This window comes from Ischnura elegans, chromosome 2 (genome assembly GCF_921293095.1).
Source record: "Ischnura elegans chromosome 2, ioIscEleg1.1, whole genome shotgun sequence".
Lineage (NCBI taxonomy): Eukaryota > Metazoa > Arthropoda > Insecta > Odonata > Coenagrionidae > Ischnura > Ischnura elegans.
The window spans coordinates 6507372-6531066 of NC_060247.1; positions in this window are offsets into that span (position 1 = coordinate 6507372).

Consider the following 23695-nt stretch of genomic DNA (forward strand, 5'->3'; position numbering starts at 1 on the left):
GGGTAGTGGTAAAGGGTCTAGCATGTTAAGGTGGTGAAAAGTGCCCCCCGATATTTTGAGAAACAAAAAATATACTTACACCTAAAGTGCATCCAATATTATGTATTTAACAAAAGTTTCAGGCCTCAACAATGCAAAATAAACACAGACAAAATTGAAACACGATTTTTAGTTTTTTAACCGGTTTCAATGCTAACCTGCTGAATGATTTGCCCCGTGTATAACGGCCCTTATTTATATTCGAAGAGACGATCCAAAGTGTGATAGGCATTGTTCATGTTAAAGTTTATTCTTAATCAATAATATTAGAAACTGATGAACAATCGTTGCTCTCAACAATCAAATCAAATATCCTCCTGGAATACATCGATGCAAATGGCAGAAAGCAGTTATTCGTGTTTTTGACCCTGTTCCACCAATTTTAAAAATCTGAAAAAAATTAGGATTATACTTTTAGATAGGAGTATATACAGATATTTTTTTCGGCGTGTCTATTGTTTCCTAAACTTTTTAATTTAATTTAAAAATTTAAAACTTATGTCAAAGTTTGGTTTTCGGTTCAAAACTTTTGAAAAAAATCAAAATGGTAGACCATAATAGTATACACAATGGGGTGCTCTCATAAAATTAAAAAGGTAATTTTTTTGCATATCTAGATAAGTAAGTTAAACTTATTAACGTATGCGAAATGTAACTTCATAATTCTCAATGCTCTTGAGCTTCAAAGTTCGCAAAAATTACTAAATTCTTTCGCGCTACAAGAACGCCCTGTGACGTCAGAATGCGAGTCAGCAGACTCGCTGCATGGCAATAACAAAACAGTAACGACCATAAAAAACATTTACGATGATACTGATTCATAACTGAAAGGGTTTGTGGAAACAGTTGTGAATAGTTTAATAGTTTTACGGTGCGTGTATTGCGCAATGGTTGACTTCGGCTTCGAAAAGACGCATTCTGGGAACATTCTGAAGGTAGATTAATTTAGTAATTTTCTAATAGGTACTGTGGAAATCGCCGTAGATTAGGATGATGAAAAGGTAATAAGCGCTATTTGTCAAGACTGTGCTGCATCTTCCAGTATGTATACGTTCTTTAAACCTGTCCATTATTCAGGATAAATATTTCAAAAAACTGAATATGAAATTGACATATAAAAAAATAAATTGTACAGAGAGATGAATAGGTTTTTCTAAAACTGGGAAAATATTCTACTCTCTACTAGCACCACGTAAACGTATTATTTACTGGACTCTGACGTCACGATCAGCCTACATGGCGATGGGTCGTTTGAAGCGCAAGATTCAAAGACAATTTTCAAATTGGAATTTTACGAATAATACACAAGTTAGAGAAGAACTGCTTTCATTTTAATTTACAGCACGAAGAATATTTTTATCGCATAATCATCCATTTTCAGTGGAATTCCCCATTTAAAATGAAGAAAGCGATTTAACAAAAATAAAAACTGGAGATATGGTGAAAAAACTAAAAATCGTGTTTCAATTTTTTTTGGGTTTATTTTCCATTGTTGAGGCCTGAAACTTGGGTTAAACACATATTTTTGGATGCACTTTAAGTGTATATTTTTTATTTCTCAAAATATCGGGGGGCACTTTTCACCATCTTAACCTGCTAGACCATTTCCACACAATTTTAATTGACCGAGACTTTCAACCGGTTTACGAAAGCCCCTTCTGCGAATGCTGATGGAGTGATCGAATTTAAACGGGGAAATGAGCCTAATTTTCTCACATTCAATATAAAAATGATTCCACGTCAGATTAGGAAAAAATGCAGGCTGGAGACGGGCCATCGGTTTCTCCATATGGAACGGACTTAGAATTTCCGTTAACAACTTAACAACTTCGGCGCACACAGTGTGAGAGAGAGAGAGAGGGGGCTAGAAGAAATATACTCGTATAATTGAAATTTCATGACGTCACGTACAGTTTCTCCTCAATCATAAGTAAAATTATATTAAAATAAGAAATGAAAATTGAATAAAATAATTTTTTTGAAGAAAGCTATTTTTATAACCAGATTAACTATACTTATCGTAGTTATAATTACCTAAATATTTTGGTTTTATACTTAATTAAATAGAAACTGGAAGCTTGTAAATGATGGAAGGGCTCCATATTATCAATGACAGACACTTCGTTACTTCAACAATTTATTTAAAAATTGGAACCTGCCTCACCTCTTATGCCATTATCATGTGTATATATACTTAATAACTCGCACGCTCCGCGCGCTCGTTAAGGGGCTCCGCCCCTTAAAAACCCCGGTTCCGGCTTCGCCGTTTACATTTGTGGTCGTTTGAAGAATTTTAGTTTGAATAATCTCACCAGAAAAAGCTAGGGGCCGGCTTCGCCGGCCAGGGGGTAGGGAAGCGGCCCACCCATTCCTCGGAACGGCTTCGCCGTTCCTCGTTGAGAGGCGGCTTCGCCACCCAGGGGTTAAGTGTGCCCCGCCGGGGCTACCCCGCTTAATTCTCAGAACGTCTTCGCCGTTCCTCGGCTGGGGTCGGCATAGCCGCCCAGAGGGCAAGGGCATTTCGGAACTGTTTCACCGTTATTCGTTTAAGGGGCGGCTTTGCCGCCCAGGGGTGGAGGGAGCCCACAGCGGCTGCGCCGCTTGAACGTCGGGGCGGCTTCGCCACCCGAGGGTTACTTAAGCTCGTTGTGGGGCGGCTTCGCCGCCTTGGGAATGAGGAGCCCCCCGCGGCTGCTCCGCTTAGTCGTAATACATGGTCTTCTCCACCGAGAGGGGTGCCCAGGGGGATTGGGGGGTATTAATGTGTTATACATGCGGTCACTGATCGTCCACAGTGATCATGTAGCGATGATTGTAAAGGGTAGTGTAATGCGGCGTAATAGTGGCGACAAGTACCCATAAAAGAACACTTAATGTCAAGTTTTTCATTTTTTTTGCGGGGGGTTCCAACGGAATACCGGGGGCTTTATACTTGTGTTGAACGAAACAAATCGTCCTTATAAATTCCGTGCCGATAAGTCCTAGGGGTCCGCAACAGTGGCGGAGTTCTGACGATTCCTTTACCCGGAGAGGCTACTTATTAGAGAATTGTTTAGGGATGTTTCACGGGGTTATCGGGGGTTTTAATAAGTAGAAGGGGCACCGGCTAAATTGTAACAAAGTACTCGGAAAGGCGACATTAAAAAATTTTTTTTCTGCGAGGTTCCAAGAGGTGATCGGGGGTTTTCTGATATTTTTTCCCGTGTGGTTTACGGTGGCTCGCCCTCACCAAATATTCCGGATCTAGAGCTCAGAGGGGACGGGTAGTGCGGCGTAATGTTTGCGAGAAGTTCCCAAATAGGAGACTTAATGGCACATTTAACATTTGGGGGGATTTCATGGGGATACCGGGGGTTTATGTGTGTACTCCCTGCGGTCACCATCCGTTCACAGAAATTACGTAGGGATGAGTCGTTGGGGTAAGAACCAGCGGTGGAGTAGTCACGAAATGTACCCAAAAAGTAGACTTATGTGCAAAATTTTATTTTTTTGGGGTGTAGGAGGGTTTACTGGGGGTTTATAGGTTTGTACTGCCAATGGTCATCAATCGCCCATATCAATTCCGTAGCGATGAGTGGTAAGGGTTGGAAAAGCGGCGGAATTGTGGCGAAAAGTACCCGAAAAGGCTACTTATATGCAAATTTTAATTTTGTAGGGGGTTTCAGGGGGTTTAAAGATGATGATGTTATATGATCACATCCATTTACTATCATATCTAAGAGAAGTTGTCCCTATGGCATCCATATTTCGAGAGTAATACAATAAAAAATAAATCTCTCCCCGGAAAAAATTAGTAGTGCCCGCCATTTTCATTTTTTTGCCGTTATATCGATTAAATAATTTATTAAATGTTTATTTTTTCTGAAAGTCAATGCATACGTGTATGCAAATACTAAGTTTGAAAGAAATCGATCAGGTTAAAATTTACAAAATCCTGTGTTAATCTTTTGGAAATCGTAATTTTCGGTAATTTTCGGTATATTTTAATTTTTTTCTGAGTAACCAAGGACGACGAAAGAAAATTGTTGCCTACATTTCGTATACGATGTTGTGAGCATATATAATAATCATTTTCGTTATCCTACACTCGAAATTAAGTCGAGGGGAGCGGAAGGAATGAAATTATTTTCGAAAAACCATAATTTAGACGCCATTTTGGCAGTCATTTTATTAAAAAGAAACTAATACTATTACATAATCACGTGACCACGTTTATCAGCTTTCAAAAAATGCATTAACGATTCATGTAACACGCATGGTTCGCGCGCAGTAAAATAAAAACAGAAAGAATGTCCCCGGAAAAGGCGCGATTTCGGCCATTTTGTCGTCCTAGCGACGACACGTGGCGGAAACTTCCGGTTTTCGGATTTTTCCTCCGGATCATTTCGGGTTCTCCGCACGCGTGCCAAATTTCAGCTCTCCAGCACTCCTGGAAGTGGTCGGGAATTTGTATCCATGAGTCAGTCACCACAAGGGCTGTATATAGATGGGACTCGCACGCTCCGCGCGCTCGTTAAGGGGCTCCGCCCCTTAAAAACCCCGGTTCCGGCTTCGCCGTTTACATTTGTGGTCGTTTGAAGAATTTTAGTTTGAATAATCTCACCAGAAAAAGCTAGGGGCCGGCTTCGCCGGCCAGGGGGTAGGGAAGCGGCCCACCCATTCCTCGGAACGGCTTCGCCGTTCCTCGTTGAGAGGCGGCTTCGCCACCCAGGGGTTAAGTGTGCCCCGCCGGGGCTACCCCGCTTAATTCTCAGAACGTCTTCGCCGTTCCTCGGCTGGGGTCGGCATAGCCGCCCAGAGGGCAAGGGCATTTCGGAACTGTTTCACCGTTATTCGTTTAAGGGGCGGCTTTGCCGCCCAGGGGTGGAGGGAGCCCACAGCGGCTGCGCCGCTTGAACGTCGGGGCGGCTTCGCCACCCGAGGGTTACTTAAGCTCGTTGTGGGGCGGCTTCGCCGCCTTGGGAATGAGGAGCCCCCCGCGGCTGCTCCGCTTAGTCGTAATACATGGTCTTCTCCACCGAGAGGGGTGCCCAGGGGGATTGGGGGGTATTAATGTGTTATACATGCGGTCACTGATCGTCCACAGTGATCATGTAGCGATGATTGTAAAGGGTAGTGTAATGCGGCGTAATAGTGGCGACAAGTACCCATAAAAGAACACTTAATGTCAAGTTTTTCATTTTTTTTGCGGGGGGTTCCAACGGAATACCGGGGGCTTTATACTTGTGTTGAACGAAACAAATCGTCCTTATAAATTCCGTGCCGATAAGTCCTAGGGGTCCGCAACAGTGGCGGAGTTCTGACGATTCCTTTACCCGGAGAGGCTACTTATTAGAGAATTGTTTAGGGATGTTTCACGGGGTTATCGGGGGTTTTAATAAGTAGAAGGGGCACCGGCTAAGTTGTAACAAAGTACTCGGAATGGCGACTTTAAAAAATTTTTTTTCTGCGAGGTTCCAAGAGGTGATCGGGGGTTTTCTGATATTTTTTCCCGTGTGGTTTACGGTGGCTCGCCCTCACCAAATATTCCGGATCTAGAGCTCAGAGGGGACGGGTAGTGCGGCGTAATGTTTGCGAGAAGTTCCCAAATAGGAGACTTAATGGCACATTTAACATTTGGGGGGATTTCACGGGGATACCGGGGGTTTATGTGTGTACTCCCTGCGGTCACCATCCGTTCACAGAAATTACGTAGGGATGAGTCGTTGGGGTAAGAACCAGCGGTGGAGTAGTCACGAAATGTACCCAAAAAGTAGACTTATGTGCAAAATTTTATTTTTTTGGGGTGTAGGAGGGTTTACTGGGGGTTTATAGGTTTGTACTGCCAATGGTCATCAATCGCCCATATCAATTCCGTAGCGATGAGTGGTAAGGGTTGGAAAAGCGGCGGAATTGTGGCGAAAAGTACCCGAAAAGGCTACTTATATGCAAATTTTAATTTTGTAGGGGGTTTCAGGGGGTTTAAAGATGATGATGTTATATGATCACATCCATTTACTATCATATCTAAGAGAAGTTGTCCCTATGGCATCCATATTTCGAGAGTAATACAATAAAAAATAAATCTCTCCCCGGAAAAAATTAGTAGTGCCCGCCATTTTCATTTTTTTGCCGTTATATCGATTAAATAATTTATTAAATGTTTATTTTTTCTGAAAGTCAATGCATACGTGTATGCAAATACTAAGTTTGAAAGAAATCGATCAGGTTAAAATTTACAAAATCCTGTGTTAATCTTTTGGAAATCGTAATTTTCGGTAATTTTCGGTATATTTTAATTTTTTTCTGAGTAACCAAGGACGACGAAAGAAAATTGTTGCCTACATTTCGTATACGATGTTGTGAGCATATATAATAATCATTTTCGTTATCCTACACTCGAAATTAAGTCGAGGGGAGCGGAAGGAATGAAATTATTTTCGAAAAACCAAAATTTAGACGCCATTTTGGCAGTCATTTTATTAAAAAGAAACTAATACTATTACATAATCACGTGACCACGTTTATCAGCTTTCAAAAAATGCATTAACGATTCATGTAACACGCATGGTTCGCGCGCAGTAAAATAAAAACAGAAAGAATGTCCCCGGAAAAGGCGCGATTTCGGCCATTTTGTCGTCCTAGCGACGACACGTGGCGGAAACTTCCGGTTTTCGGATTTTTCCTCCGGATCATTTCGGGTTCTCCGCACGCGTGCCAAATTTCAGCTCTCCAGCACTCCTGGAAGTGGTCGGGAATTTGTATCCATGAGTCAGTCACCACAAGGGCTGTATATAGATGGGATACATAATATAAACATATTTACTTGGTAATGACGTTACTGACGAAACTGGTAATAATTTTTAAATAAATTGTGAATGTAACGAAGTGTCTTCCTTTCCTAATATGGTTTGATAAGCTTTTCCTGAGCTGAAATGTATCTCAACCTCAACGACATTTCTCACCTCCCCCGTGGCTTTTAACTTAGGGACGCCTTTGTCCCTCAGCACTAATTGGAGGAAGAAGAGAATAGGGTGGTTTCCTATTGTATTTTTATTGCCTAATTCGAAAGATTATTACTCTTGGAGTACGCATTTCACGCTTTAAGATTTTTAAATGACGATATATATTTTTCGCGATTAAATGAAAAGTGAAAATTTTCAAGCGCGTGAAAATGCGACGGCTAAGTATGAATGATGGGAAAAGCCCGTGTGACGTCTTTCTGGCTCCCGCTGTCACCGTGTGAGGTGACCTTGGGGCGAGGCTTTGAGCGCTGATACGATGCAGGCTGCTAGCAGGTAGCGCTTGGCTTAAATAAGGATTATTAATACCCTATCAAGCGAAGGAAACTTTCAGACCTTAGGCAATTTTAATAGTTGATTATTAAGGGATGTTTTCCTGAGCTCTGAGCCTCATGCATACATTGGTAATCTCAGATGATGTAAAACTCCTATCTACTCGCATAGAAACCAGGTCCCTGTGACGTCGCGTGGAGTGGCATCGCATGGGCGCCAATCTGGCCTTTTTTCAAATGCGGTTAAAATTAACCGTTGCCATTCGCCTAAACTGGGTTTTGGAAAACCGAATAATTTGAATATTATGAATACACTAATGATGGGTATAGAATCGCAACCAATGCCCTTCGTTTTCTTTGGTGAATGAAACGACCTTATATGTCAGGGAGGGAATGAAGCGACAGAATGAATCAGCATACTTAAACTAATGGCGCATGGATATGAATCCACTGTATGTAATGGTATCATTTATATATGTACCAGAAATGCCCTCCCTCAATTTTGTTTATTCCTTATTTCTTTGTCTGAATTTGCCTAAGAACGAAGGAATTATCTGCATTGGCTAAAGATGTTGGATATTGTATGTATATTGGGAAAGCCAATGGGTTGCCTTTGCAAAGAGTAAGCTCAACCTTTTTATCAGGATGTTTCAGCAATTTGTTATAGTTTTTATTGAGAATTTTCCATTTTTATTTTGTGACGAATCACCAACTTATTATAGCTTAAACTGCACACAATTTTGAGTGTTATGTGAGAATAATTATTACCGTTTTTCCAAAACACCCTATTTCCTTGTTTTTTCTATCTCTCGCTCAAAACAGTGAGCCTATAACTCCTGACCCCCCTCCCCTATTCCCCCGACTCCTTCCCCTCTCTCCCCATTCAACAAACACACTCTCCTTCTTACGGGGTCTCGGCCGCAGTCGAGGCCATGCCTTTGAACCCATAGGATGTGCGTTTCTCTCGGGCAGTTCACTCCGCTTCCCGCGTGTTTCTTTCGCGTATTCCCGGCACTTCTCCCTCGCACGCCGTCCGAACCGGGAATCCGCCTGTCCCTCCAACAACTCCCGAGGAAAGTTGAACCTTTTCTCTCGCCCAGTGTTACTGACCTGATCTTCCCCTTTCCTGGAGTTTGAGGAATAACAACTTTGCTTTTCCCGCATCGTGAAAAGACTTCAAAGGATTTCCACCAACATAGACCGTGATTTGTGGAGGTCGTGTGTTTCGCGGTCTTATATCATCACTCTCAGTAATTGTGTGAGGTTTGCAGGGTATATGAACTCCTCCAAAATAATCGTATCCTGTGGTTATGACACAATTTTCTCGAGTTCTCTTACAGCAGTGCAAATCTCTGCAGCATCTAACGTTTATTATGATTTTTCCCTTGATTGCGGTCTTGAGATGCTTCATGGGCTCGGTAATCGCTATTAATCCATCAACTCCCACCTCTTCGTTGCCCCCGAGTGTTGTGTTATGGAAACCGAGTGCGCGTGTGTTACAATAAATTTCTCCTGGTTCTTGTTAGGCTGATTTTCACCATGATGGAGGCACATCGGAGTTTAACCAAAGGATATATAAGGACCGTTAGCTTGAGATTTTATCGCGCCCTGGATATATTGGAATTATCCAAGCGTAAATGTATCTCTAGTGTTGTGTGCAAAATGCTTGTAAAGCGGATTCGCAGTTTAGGTATATCTAATCCCAAAGTACAAAGTGCTTACCTTTTTCCCCCTAATATTCGCTGACCTCCGGATGAGTGCGTGCAGATCTGAAAAATGTATCTAGATAATTCCCAGTGTGATTTTGATCGGATAAGAATAATCCCAGTAAACCCATATTGCAGAATGGGATCCCGCTGATATCGAGGAAAAACGTGCACGCGTGAGTTGACCGAGAATGGAAGACTCCTGGAAACTATTGGTGTGACACATGTGCCCTCCGTTCTTTAGCCAATCGGATGTCGCCAGTGTCGAGCTTTGGTCGTCTCAGTGTTTTGTGTCGCAGAGTCGTGTGCGCCTCGCTGTCAAAACAAGTGAATACCAGCAAGCGGGGACCACTTGCGATTATACTTTCGTTTTGATGATGGCCTGACTTTTTCTCTTGCGGAGATCCCATCGTAGTAGCCTTTTGACGTGAATGGCGGACGAAGGAAAGTAAGTATCTCATTGTTTCGCTATTAGCTCATATATTCTGGGGCCTGATTCTGGTTCTTTCGGGCAATAGCCAAAGCGATTTGTCGAAAAGATTGGCGAACGGTGACTGAATTCGTATTCTCATTTTCATTCGCTAGCTATTTCGCCAGAAAAACTTCGCTTCGTCCCTCTGGCGACGAAAAAGTTATGCTCGTTCTGTCTGGCGAGCATGTAGCGAATGTAAACATTCTCCAAGAATGTAAACATTCGCTCTAGTGACTTGACGAAAGAATTGATGAGAGAACGACTCGTGATTTACTATACGCTAGCTATAGCTATATAGTTATAGCTAGTGACAGCTATGTGCCATCATTATGTTATATTTTTGATCCCAATCAATTTAATTGTTATTCAGATACTTGGCATACAACCTGTGTGTTGTTTTACTCGTCTTGTCGTTCTAAGTAAGGCAATATACTTATGGGATTAAAAGTGGGTTTCCATTTGAATGAACCGCGAATCTTTTGTCTGGCGAGCGTTCTGTGTTATTGTGGGAGTGCTGTTATTCTGAGCATATAAATGTGTTGGATTGCCTGAGAAAACTTGTTGTTTCGGTTCTTATGCTCATGGACTCTTCATCGGAAATAATAAGAAGGAGACTGACCGCAGCTTTGTCATATAAGAGCATGTCTTATAGTAAATGAAGTAGTGTTCTAGTGAATAGTATGGCTATATACCAATTTCAAGGTTATAAGTTCGATTCCTGCAATGGTAACTTTTTTTATCTCCACCTAAAGAAAAAGGTTCGCACATTATGCTTTTCATCTTCACAGGTAAGTCAATTGAAGTAGTCAAAATATTTTCTTTGTGCAGGAAAATCTCTCATCAGTTGTTCAGATCTTATAAGGACCCAATGAATTTCACCATTAGGCTTTAGCTTTATGTCCGGCAGAGCTGTAGGCAGCATAGGATTTGTAGTACGCTGTTATGCAGCCTTTGGTGTTCATCCTACATGGGTAAATTATGTTACTATGAGAATATTTGACTGCGTTCCTGGCCTATTCTTCCCTAAAATCTTATCCTTGCCTTGCTTAATTTCCTTAGCGTAAGGTAAGCTGCTTATCATTTTCTTCCGTAATAAAACCATAAGAAACAGACAACTATCTTATTTAGTTCCATCTGGGTTACGTTAGAATTGAAAAGAATGACCCATTAGTTTTTGCCGGAGTGACTTTTGGACTCATCGTTTACATCGACGAAAAAAATGAAAAACAAAGAAAAGGGTTTTATGTTCAAGTACGGAAAACGACTAATGAATAAGCAATATTGTACAACATTACTTAATGTAGCAATTTGATAGTCTCACGCAATAAAAAAACATGACATGAAATATTTTATAGATATGATTCGAACTTACCAACGTGCTTCGTGCTCTTCAATTGTTTCGGACTGCGGAGGCAGTGTGTTGATCGCTGAAATTATCTCTTGCCTACTGACTTATGGGTATTCATCATTGCCTACGTCACAGTATTTCGCCAAGGGAACGAAGTTACCCGAACTAAAGCGATAGGCGGGGAGAAAAGAATAATGGCGGAGAAATTTTTCGCTTCGCTTCGACTTGCCGTAGCGAAGCGAAGACTCGGGCGAAAGGAGAACGAGAATCAACGCCCTGATCTTAAGCATAGAGTGAATCCGTGTGGCTCATGCCGTCCTCCCTAGTTCACAGGAATCGACTTGGTTAACCAAAGGGATGAAAATTTTGATATCGGTTTCATCGTCATCAGTCAACATTCCTAAAATTGGATAGACGCAGCTCTCCATTCCTCTTTCCTATCCGCAAGCGATATTAGGCTGATAGTCCTATAATCTCCGCATTCCACAGCTTTCTTCTTTTTCGGAAGCGGAATTAAAACCGTCTTCATGAAATCTTCCGGCCATCATCCCTCCTCATAAATCCTGCGCACTAGTTCGAAAAACCTTTTCTTACCATCCTTCCCTAGATTCTTCAGAAGCTCACACGGGATATTGTCCACGCCTACTGCTTTCCTAGCCTTCATATCACGAAGTGCTCTCTCTATTTCCGAATCTAATATCTCCGGCCCAAGATTATCTTCCTCCACTGCACTTTCCTCCTCTAGAGTCAATCTCTCTGGTCTGTTCATTCTGTCATACAGGTCCTCCACGTATTCCTTCCACCTACCCTGTACCTCTTCTCGCTCGGTTAGCATCCTCCCATCTTTAGCCTTAATTTTAGACATGGCTTGTCCTCTTTTGCCGCCCGATAGCGACTTAACTTTGGCGTACAACGCGCCTACTTCTCCATCCTTCTGGAACTTTTCCATTTCCTCACATTGTCTTTTCCACCAAGCCTCCCTTGCCCTCTTAGTTTCACGTCGTAATCGATTATTCAGTTCTCTATACATTCTTTTGCCCTGTACTGTGTCCACGTTCTTCCACTTTCTCCTCCCCTCCATTTCTTTTACCATTGCCTCCGATATCCACGGCTTCTTTATCCTTCTACTGTCAACGTAACCAATTGACTTCTCCGCCGCTTTGACTATTCCCGTTTTAATATTATCCCATCTTTCCTCTACCGTCTTAGTACTTTCAACCTCCCGTATACTAATGTCCACTAGTTCCTGATATTCTTTCCTTATACTCCCCTTCAGGGCCTCTACGTTCCATTTCTTCGCCTTCCTAACTTTCATAAGTCTTTTGAATCTTACGTTGCATTTCATGAATTTTCAAATGAGTTGTGGTCAGAATCCGCATCCACTGCGGGGAAGCTGCGCGAGTTTTTCACACTATTCCTAAACGTCTGTCTTACCATAATGTAGTCTATTTGATATCTCACCACATCCTCTGGACTTTTCCATGTGAACCTTTGCCCTTTACGATGATTGAACGACGTGTTTGTGATGAATAATTTGTTTCTCCTACAAAATTCTGCTGCTTTCTCTCCCCTGTCGTTCCGTGTTCCTAGACCAAAATCTCCTATTTCGTTTCCATCCCTCCCTTCCCCGACTGAGGCGTTCCAGTCCCCCGTCACTACCAGATTTATCTTACGCGGTGAGTCTCTAATTATTTCATCGAGCTGTTCATACACCTCATCTACTTCTTCCTCCCTATGATTGCTGGTGGGCATGTAAACTTGGACCACCACAAGGTTGGTGCGCCGCGCCTCAATTTCTACCACCAGAATCCTATCGCTTACCTGGTCTATACCTACCACACGCTTACCCATCTTCTCGTATAATACTGAAGCTACCCCTCGCTGGCTTTCTTCCCCTCCACTATATATAACCCTGTACCCATCACTCCAATAGTCCCCCCCAACCCTCCACCTCACCTCGCATAATCCTAAGATGTCTATCCTCCCTTTATCCATTTCCCTTTTGATATTATCTAATTTCCCCGCCCTCATCATAGTCCTCACATTCCACGTCCCTAAATTTACAGCCGACTTCTTCTTCTCCATCTTCTTGGTCTTCTTTTCTTCCTTCTTCATTGCTGCTGCTGATGATGATGATAAGTCTCTGCAAGGATTTCGCATGTTGCCGACCCCGAGGACCTTGCCGACCTCGCTGCCGTGCCCGACACCCGCCCTTTGCGGACGGGTCCCGGGCGATGAGATTCCGAGGCTCATTTTGTTGTACTCCATGTGTTCAGGGAAGTGATAGTTGGTAGGGTTTCCCACTTCCATTCCAACAGTGTTTTTTTACGTGACACCATCACGTGGACTACCTTTCGTCTGGCTCCTACCCTTCGACCTATCTGGCATGGGTGGCCCTACCGGGAATAATTTAGAATTAATCCTGCCAGTGCAGCTCTAGGGGTCATAGGAACGCGCAAGCCTTTCCACCGCGACAAGGTTGTAGCCCAAGGGAAAGGAGCCACGTTTTTAGCTAAGTTAATAAAATTGTTATTTTTAATTGCATAAACACGGTTCAAAGACGTACTTGATTGCTTGATTGGCAGGAGTGCGATGAAAACAATCATTTTTTGAAGATCGGATTGATAGATTGATTTTCAAATTGCAGTCAGAGCGGTCACTTTTCGGGAGGGCGAGGGTGAGCTCGTCGAGGAAAGGGTCCTGGATTTGCGACCCTACGAGGATGTACCACGCCTATCCTGGGAGTACCTGTTCCATGGCCACACGAAACGCATTTTAACCTTTTCGCCGCATGTGAGGAGAAGGTTTTCGGAGATTAAACATCAGTGAAAGGGTTGAAGTTGTTGGAGTCCCTTTTTCTCTTTTCTTATGAATTCTCAGAGAAAAAAGAAGATTTTGATTTCGATAAATGATCTTCAGTCATGTAGCTTGTATTCGATGGACTAAAGCTTTATGTGGATGCTCCCGGTTACATAATGTTTTTACGCCGATCAAATCCTCGACCAGTGTAATGAATTGTCTGCCACATGTGCTCCATACTTCTGCATGTCGGTAATCATCCTGAGAATAAAAGTTCATTACTTTCGAATTTAATGACTTTTATAATAACAACAAACCTACTAAATATTTTGTCAAATTACTAAAGGTTTCGCGGTCCATGTTTGTAGATTTATGGTTTTTTGGGAATATCCCGCGTAAGTTTGTTAAAATGGCTGACGTTTCTTCTCCTATGCCGGAGACCTCATCAGGGCAAATGACCGTGTTGTCTTTATTTCGCATCAATTTATAGGTGGTGGGTGGTGGTAGGGAGTTTTCTGGAAGCTTGTTTTTCTGGAAATGACCGGATGCCATGTGTCACTGATCTTCTGCCCGTTGTCTCTGTTGAAATTGTTTTTATGCTTTTTGATTTCTAAGGCTTCCCGGAAAATCCTCGTTCTAAAGTACTTCTCCCTGGCGAGAATTTTTGGGCTGCCCACATCGATGCCGTTTCCAATTTTTCCCTTCCTTTCACGTTTCGAATGATGTCTCTAATTTGCGTGCGTGGCTTAAACACGGTTTTTATCTGATTTTTATGTAGTATTCTGGATATTTTATCCGTGACCCCTTTAATATACGGCAGGAAGGCTTTTTTCTGCTACTCTTCGGTCTTTTCTTCTTCCATCCTTGAGTCCTTTTTACTTAATTTGCGGGAGATGGCCGTCCTTATTTCTCTCCGTCTGTATCCATTCTTCATAAGTATGTTCGTAAATTTGTTTAGTTCTTCGGCCCTGTGGTCCTCGTCCGTGAGAGTGATCGATCGGTGGATCATTGTGGACATCACCCCATTAATTTGAGCTGGATGGTGATGTTATCCGGCTAGTAGGTACTTGTTTGTGTTTGTTGGTTTTCTATAGACGGTGTGGCCCAAGGATCCGTCTTCTTTTCTTGTGATGAGGAGATCCAAGAAGGGCAATTTCCCGTCGCTTTCCACTTCCTTCGTGAATTTGATGTCCTCGTCAATGCCGTTAAGATAGAGGTGGAACTCTTCCAACTTTTCTCTGCCGTGTCTCCAAATTACGAATGTATCGTCTACGGTCATTTGCTCTGATGAGGTCTCCGGCATAGGAGAAGAAACGTCGGCCATTTTAACAACCTGACGCGGGATATTCCAAAAAAACCATAAATCTAATACTAAATATATATTTATTTTGCTCATTTCAATTCACTTTGTGTATTTACTTGCTATGGTCTGAAAGTAAAGTTTTAATACTTATTTCAATATATAATCCCTGAATAGTTTATTTCTTACGCTACTACTTAAGTAAAAGTAGAGATATGACATTTGGACCATATAACACAGCTGCAATTGTTATTTGCAATGGCTTTCGCCATTGGGGATTAATTTTCGTGGAAATAAATCAACCTTAGGCGCCTAAAAATAACTTTTTTTGCTTTTTCTTGCTTGAATGACATAGCATTTTATTTGAAACCACAATTAGGTAGTTGTAATCAGTGACCCGTTTACTTTGTTATATTACTTCCATAGGGAAAATAATCACTTTTATAAAAATTATCACTGTCAGTGGTAGACTGCAAGATGAAATTTACGTTTCAAATTGCTTCCAATCCTCTTCAAATTAGCATTTACAGTGAACTTTGGGAAGTATTTTCTTAATACAGAGAATTCACGTGAAGTTACTCAGTTTTATTACATATTTTCATTGAAGAGACATATAAGGCATATAATTATGTGAATCTGAAGCGATTTATTTTGCTGGCGAAAGCTTAAAAAGCGTCAATCATTCCTTCGTTTGAGAATATGTAGTTGGGACGGGCGAATAGTTGTAATAAATATTCCGGCGCTCTCTTGTCTTGCCATGAATTCGTCGGAGAGAAATTGTCGGAATTATGAAACTCGGAGGGATGAAGGATGAGTACATGCGGATATAAAAGGGGTAGCCACTCTGAGACTGTGACTATAAGGACATGAGGAAGTGGTCGTAACGGTATCGAAAGTAGAAATGTCCGCAGTTTATGCCTTTGGGTAAACGACAGATACGTGGATTCTATCTGCTTGCCAACGTCAAAGATGGAATATAAAATCTTGTCCTCCAGTCATTCCACGCATTTGCGTAGTATTTTTCGTGGGGATCTATAGATGAAAGGATGAAGAATGTGATACATTTTCTAAACTAGAGGCCTTTTTTTCACATTAAAAACGTCAAGCAAAGATAAAAGTTAGGCCTCATTGAGGATTTACTTGAAACCAAGCAAATCCTCAATGAATCGTAAGCTTTTCTTAGCTGGTGGATGATAATTTTCATTTGGGACCTGTGATTAGGTGGAAAATATTCCAGCGTTCTCCTGTTTTTTGGATAATTTTTCGAAGAATTTTCATTGGGAGGGATGATGTATGAATACGTTTGGGTATAAACGGTAATTACTCCGTAGTCTGCGGCTCTCGGCATGCGCGCCGAGGAGGTGGTCTTGGCAACAGCGCGGCGAAATGTCTGCAGCTTATGCCTTTGAGTAAATGATAAATGCATTGATTCTCGCAGATAGCCAACGTCACCTCCACTGTTTCGGCTGTTGCCATGATGAATGAGTTGCGATGGTGATCGAACATCCACTTATCCCTCGTAGACGATGTCTCTATTAATGATGAAATTAGGCCCTATCGATCATTTTAGGGATATTTCTTAGGATAAAAATATAATTCAACATCAATTTTCATCTTCAAATACGCCTCAGGATAATATTTTTGTCTTTATATTACGATTAACTGCTTGAAGAAATTAAATTATCTTGCAGAGGGTGCAAAATCCAGAATTATATATGTAATATGCCTTGTACTCATGTATCATTATTGTAAATACGTTACAGTATATTGATAGTTATTTATTTGGAATAAAAGTCAAGCAGAAGTGTGCTTGCTTACTTCCAAAAACTTTCCAGGATAAAAGTTAGTGATGGTGTCAGTATAGACAATGTACTCAGATAAAGTGTTAAAGCTTTAACCATAAGGGTGTCCGCTTATAAAAGTTTTATGAAAAAATTGAGTGCTTGAATTGAATGATGAGGCAGTTAAATTTTGATGAAAAGCCTGTCCAAACAGTATTACAAAATTTTGATATTTTGTCACATAGCATTGTGTCGGTTGCTATTGGTCGTTACGAGAAAGCCATTACACCCGCGTGTCTTTTTTCCAGACGTGAGGATTACAATAACACTTTTAAACTGTAAAAAACGCGAGCGGGTGACTATTAATGCAGTGGTAAAGCTTCGCCGCCGGTCTTTGTCCCGCGTTTTAGATTTTTTTGTCGATCACCTCTCACGACTCAGCGGCTAACTCTATCCTGCACACAGAGTTTCCGAATAAAATGCAGGTAGACTCCTAGAGTTTTTTGGGAAAATTCCTCAAAATGCTATGTCAATGATTGTTTGCGGAAATTAATTATCCTTGAGCTTGTATCCGAAATACAATTGGCTTGCTAATAGAGGAGATATATAATGATGGGTACCGTTAATGTATTGCTCGCATAGTATTTATACAAATGAAATATCCCGTCGTCAAAAATTCAGCCCCCCTCATTTTTTGTAAATGACATGAGTTTTATTCTTTCTTCAAACGCACTAATATAGTGAGACAACTAAAACTGCTTTTAATAAAACCTGCTATGTGGAAAGTTTAGCTGGCTAATGAATTTCAGGATTTAATTTAATATTCCGCAGTGTAATTATTTAATGATGATGATTCGGCTACCTTCAGTAAGATGAATTCCTAGGTAATTATCTGAAAATTCTTTGGATAACGTTTACATTTGGAGATAAGTGAGCAGGGTAAAGTCAGGCATGCATACCTGTGTGATGCGACAGATTTGCGGCCAATCTCATCCTTTCTTTAAAATGTTTTTCAGGTAATAACTTGATATAATCTTCATTGACTATGCGTAGCGAAAACGAATGAGTTTTTCGATGCTGAATTGACAGAATATTTGTAAATTGGAGGGTTGTTTCCGAGGTTCAATCCTAATTATGTCCCTGTTTAGATGATCTATACAGCCAAATCTTTATGATGGGGTGTTCACGAGTCTGGGCTGCCAACCGAGCGTAAATTCCCCTTGGACTAGAGTTACAAAGCCTTTAGTAGCCATAGTTTTCTCTGCGGAAAGCATATTTGTGCGTATTGCTGGGCAGGATAGGTCATAATGCCCTTAAAAAAGCCATTTGTTGCTGACATAGGAATTTCGTGGAAATTTTATCGCGATCGCGGTGAAGTACTAAGTGTTACACATTTTCTTCGTCTTTTACTGAGGCAAGAATTGAGGGGATTGAATAAACGCCCGATATGGGCCCGTTGACCCATAAATCCGTTATTTACAATTGCTCTGAGATATTAGTTGGTAGAGTATTCAGAATATGCATTTATGCAAAAAATACCTATTGTTTCACATTAATTTTCAAAATATTCCCATCGCAAACAAGTTCAGTTTTTATTTATCGGATTGTGCACCACCTTCGTTCTGTCTTTAAACCCTCCAGAGAGCCACTTGTTGTTTCCTTCCCCAAATATCGTAAGATACATCGAGTGGCTGACAGACTTTTTCCCTGAGGTCGGCCGACGCTCCGCGGGCAAGTAGTGGTTTAGGCAGGATGCCGATTAGGCAGTAGGTACGTGATGTCGTGGTACACGGATAATTCGGCGATTTGGATTAATCTGGAAAGTTCCTTGCTACAAAGGGAGAAATAATTCTCAGATCACGAATTAACTGAGTGTCTAGTAAAATGTAATATTTGTTAATTGCTGTTCAAACCTAATTTTTCCCTTGATTTGCGTTCAGAAATTACCGATTTATTGATGTGATAAAATATTACCCAGCAGTGTTTAACATAGAGTTTCTTACTGATCACAAAATCTTTATATACACAACACAACTTGGTACGATATAAGAGGACTGATTTTTAAAATGTGTCGTCAGCTGCAGGAAATATAATTGCGGATAATCACTGTCCCATCACATAAATGTATCAATCATAATATGTACTTGAATTTGAAATCATGCCATCGAGGAAGATGGTAAAAATTAATCCGAGCGCAAGCAAACCAATAACCCACGCTAAAAATATGACATTTTGTGATGCTGCACCATTATGAATCTTCCAAATCTTACAATCCCTCTGATAAAATCCTAGAGATAGCATGTCTACTTTGACAAAGTAGTAGTAATTTACGGCTACAACAAACTTAATTTACTTGCGTTGTGAAAAAATTATTTTCATCATCAAAGAAACTAATATGTTTTATGTTTAAATATTTTATATATATGTTTATACACTTTTATTTATACCTCCAAAAGATTAATTGCACTACACATAAAATACGATGGAAAAATATTTATGTACTCGACGTAGAATAAAGATCTATGGATTTAATGAATATTCGGATAAAGAACCTAACGCGGGAAATAGTATATATATGCCTATCCGTGTGTTTTAACTCCAAAAATAAGATTATATGTAGAAGTTTGATTATTGACTGTGAAGGCTATCGGAAAATTGTTTGAGGAAATTTTTTGACGCACAGACTGTGATGATGAAAGGTTATTTGAAGATACTTCAAATTCCAATACTCTACCATATAATTTTTTAAAATTCATTTGATATGCGTGATAATCAATTTGATAACCAAATACATCTATCAAAGGTAATTGTTAGTTTCCGAGTAATTGCAACTGATAAAACTCTTTCATGCTGGAAGTAATTGGATTAAAATTGGAGTGATCCTTCTCTAATTACTCCTATGGAGAGAGGAATATTGCAGCCAATCCCCAATTAATGAGATGGCACCACTTCATGACGATCATTTATTAATAATTCAATTTCCTTGATTTAGTGATTGTAAAATAGAGTAAAAATTTGGGAATATGCTGTTAATTATTACTAATTGGTCAAAGCAGACATGTCATGTCTAGGTTTTTAACAGAAGGCTCGTGAGATTTAGAAGATTCATAATGATGTAACGTCACTAATTTCCAAAATTTTAGCTTGGGTCACTGGCTAGACCTAAGCATTCTCGGATTAATATTATAGTTAGGTATTTAAAATTACTAAAGGTGGAGGAACTAATTTGAGTTCGCAGCTACCACTCAACCAAAGGCCACACCTACCAATTTTAGCTACTTTTAACCATCGGAAGGTAGTAAAAATTAAATAAAATACGATCTCAATGATAGTTGAGATTATGTTCTCAATGCATACAGTTAACTCCACAATACTCTACAATACTCTGTAGAGTCTACATTCTATTCTTGATACGTACACTTATTATTACGGCGAACGTATTTAAAAAATATTTTTTCCTTCATGCAAATGTTTGCAATAGATTTGCGACACAAAATCATATTTTAAGTGATCAAAAGCCATGTGATTGATTTCAACCAGTAGATTGTCAAGTTTAGGCTTTTCTTCGCTGAGGAATTTTTTGCATTCTCTTAATCTCCTGCAAGTTCATTGTGTAGTAATGATGAAAATTTCGTGTCAGCTTAAATTGTGTTACATGTGTTTCACTAAAATTTACTCAATAAGTAAGTTTTGACTGCATTTATCAGAGCTCCCGGTATAGGCTGAAATTTACTGGAGTTATTTCAGGAGACACAAAATTTGTGTCCATCTTTGTAGATAACAGTTTCGACGGCATTGCAGCTGGCTATAGAAAGATAAACATACGTAGTGCATGTCCCGTAAAACTCTCCGTTGCATGTGTGAGAGCATTCGATGAATGCAGGCATCATTCTTTATCATTATCTCTGTCAGTCAAACCCCAAAATATAATTTATTGTGTCTTGCAGTATTATGAGTAATTATTTGATACAAATATACTTTCACATAAGAACCTCAATTTTTAGTATGGCCACCAATGTAAAGGTTGTCGTAAATGCGATCGCTTCTATTTTTGCGAATGGATAATTTAGCGTTCAAACATCTGGATGTGTGCCCTTTTTTCGTCACTTCGGTTGTCGTCATTAAGAGAATCCACCGTCTACTCAAGGAATGAGTAAGTGGGAGAAAGAATTATTGGAGGTTGGGAAGGATTGGCAGCTGCTTTTTCTTACGCGTGGAAAGACGTCTAAAGAGAAGTTAGAGAATGATAGATTGATAACAGGGAAGGATAGTCTTATCTTGAAGCCCCTTCTCTTCACCGCCGATGCTGAGTCTCACCGATTGCGTACAGCGAGAGATATGAATAAAACATTTGCACTGATATTTATTGAAACTAATGAAACAGTGAAATTACCTCTAATTTCTCTGGACGGCATGAAAATCGGTCCCGACACCATTCCTGCTGCTTCTTATGTAAAATGACCTCCTAAATCCGAATATGAACTCGGTTTTTTCCATCACCCACCATTTTCGGGGGAGCTCCCCCCCTCCAATTTTCATCACTTTTCGGTCATTTGGAGGAATTAAAATTTTCTAGGGGTTTTGAGGGGAGCAAAATCCTAAAAAAATAATATTTATGGTAAAGATGTAGATTTGGGGGGAAATAGTCTCCGTGCATTATGTAAAAACGAATTGAAAATGATCAATTTTGTATTTTTTTGCAAATTTTCACGTATTTAAAAAAATTCCAGCTTCCATTTCACATCATCTTCCCCCGAATGATAAAAATATATAACAACTAGAAACATTAGTAATAATAATAATATTTTGCTGCATAGCATAGCAACAACAATTTAAAAATATAGCAGTGGCTCTGAATATTCACTTAACTACGATGGCCTCTGCCGCCTCTCCCGCTCAGGCTTGGACGGCAATTCTCTTGCTTTCGCAGCTAAAAAAGCAGGCTTTCGCAGCTACTTTGTAATTATACGAATAATATAAGATTGAGATTTTCGTACTCTCATTGGAGTTAAAAAGTATTCTTTCTCCTAAACCATGGATCTCCACAAAGTATTAGCCTCTCAAATCAATTATGTATGTTGAAGTTGTCGTCACCTTCCCTCAGTATACCTCTAATGATCGCAGAGTCAACTCTTTCGGTGTTCTGGACAAGGGTCCTTCTTTCAAAGTAGTTTAAATTATGCAAAACAATAAAAGTTGTTGTACTCCGGCTTTTCCGAGTGTATGTCAGTATGTGGGCTTGATTTGTGATTATTACCGTGATTTAATGCGTAATTATGTTACGCGTGTGTAAAAATCATCCTCATCGCTTCAGCTATGTTTGCTACGAATTGACTTAAACATCGCAACAATAACCTCTTTCTTTAATTCTTAAAACTGTATATAAACTGCACTGGCCGGCCTCGGTGGCGTCGGGGTAAAGTCCCCGGCTGCTAACCTAGAGGTCGCGGGTTCGAATCCCGCCTGGGTGGATTGATCACCATCCAGGGCATGGATGTTTGTGATTGTCCATCAAGTTAATTGGAAGAGAGGACAACAATGTCCTAAATTCGCTTGAGAGAAAATAAGACGAAATAATAATAATAGTAATAAATTTTACTCTGACTGCCAAATTGGCGGTCAGAGCTAGGCTTAAGCTCCAAGTGTTTGCTGTACCACTTGTTACAGTAATTTGACGAAATACTTGGTCAAACTACTATTGCTGCTTCTGAACTGCTTCCTTTGTGATTACAACAGCCGCGCCTGAGAAAAAATTTACATCTTACGGAACTGGCCTCTGCGAGAAATCTTCACGCATGGTTATAAAAATGTCACTCATGTTTCCCTGGTTCCGACAGAAAATGTTCACTTGTCACCATTGCACATCAAGCTAGGACAGATGAAATATTTTGTGAAAGCAATCGACAAGGCAGGAGCTGAATTTCAATTTTTTACTGAAAGTCTTCGTTTTAGCGAGGCTAAAACCAAGGAAGAAATTCGTGAGCCCCCAGAATAGGAAACTTTTCCAAGATTCGACGTTTATGAAACACCTGAATCATAAATAGAATAAAGCTTACCTTGGATTCTGAAACGTGTGTTAGAACTTTTTGGGTGACAATGAAGTGATGATTATGTCGCCCATGTCGAGGAATTGCTGTCAGCGTATTAGGCCATGGGGTGTAATATATCACTAAAAATGCATTTCCTTCATTCACACCTGGACCTTTTCATAGAATATTTTGGAGCAGTTTCAAATTAACATTGGGAACGGTTCCATGAAGATATCACCAAAGGAGAGGAGATTTTCAGAGAAGTTGAAATCGGGCATGTTGGTATGTATATTAGGCCTACTGCTGGTTTTTGTATGAGAAACTTCTACCTCAGTGTATAAAGGGAAATCAAATACCAAATTACTTTTGTTATTCATCGTTATACACATTTGTTATTTTTCTCTTTGTTGATGCGCGTGTGGTATTGAGGGCTTCAGCGTGGTAGCGTACCTTCTGAACTGTTGGCACAAATTTTCATTATTTTTTCTATGCCGTGTTTTTAAATATTTTTATTATTGCTAATATAAGCTGTTGATATATTTTTCCATCATTCTGGGATATTTCGGGTAGGGGAAGGTGAAATGGGAGCAGAAAAATGAAGAAAATAGGTGAAAAAATTGCGAAAAAAGGAAAGGATAATAATTTTTAATGCGTTTTTTAAATCATTAATGGAAATAAATCCCCACAAATCTACATCCTTATCATTAACTATCATGTTTTACAACTTTTCGCCCCTCAAAAACCTAGTAATAAATATAAATGTTAATATAATCCTTTTCATTCCTACAAATTATTACAAAAGTGATGAAAATCAGAGGGGGACTGCCCCCCTAAAATTGTGGGTGATGGAGGAAAATTGATGTCGTATTCGGATTTAGAAGGTCATTTTACACAATAATCAGCAGGAATTGTACCAGGGCTCGAAAAAAAATTACTTTTTGCCGTCCA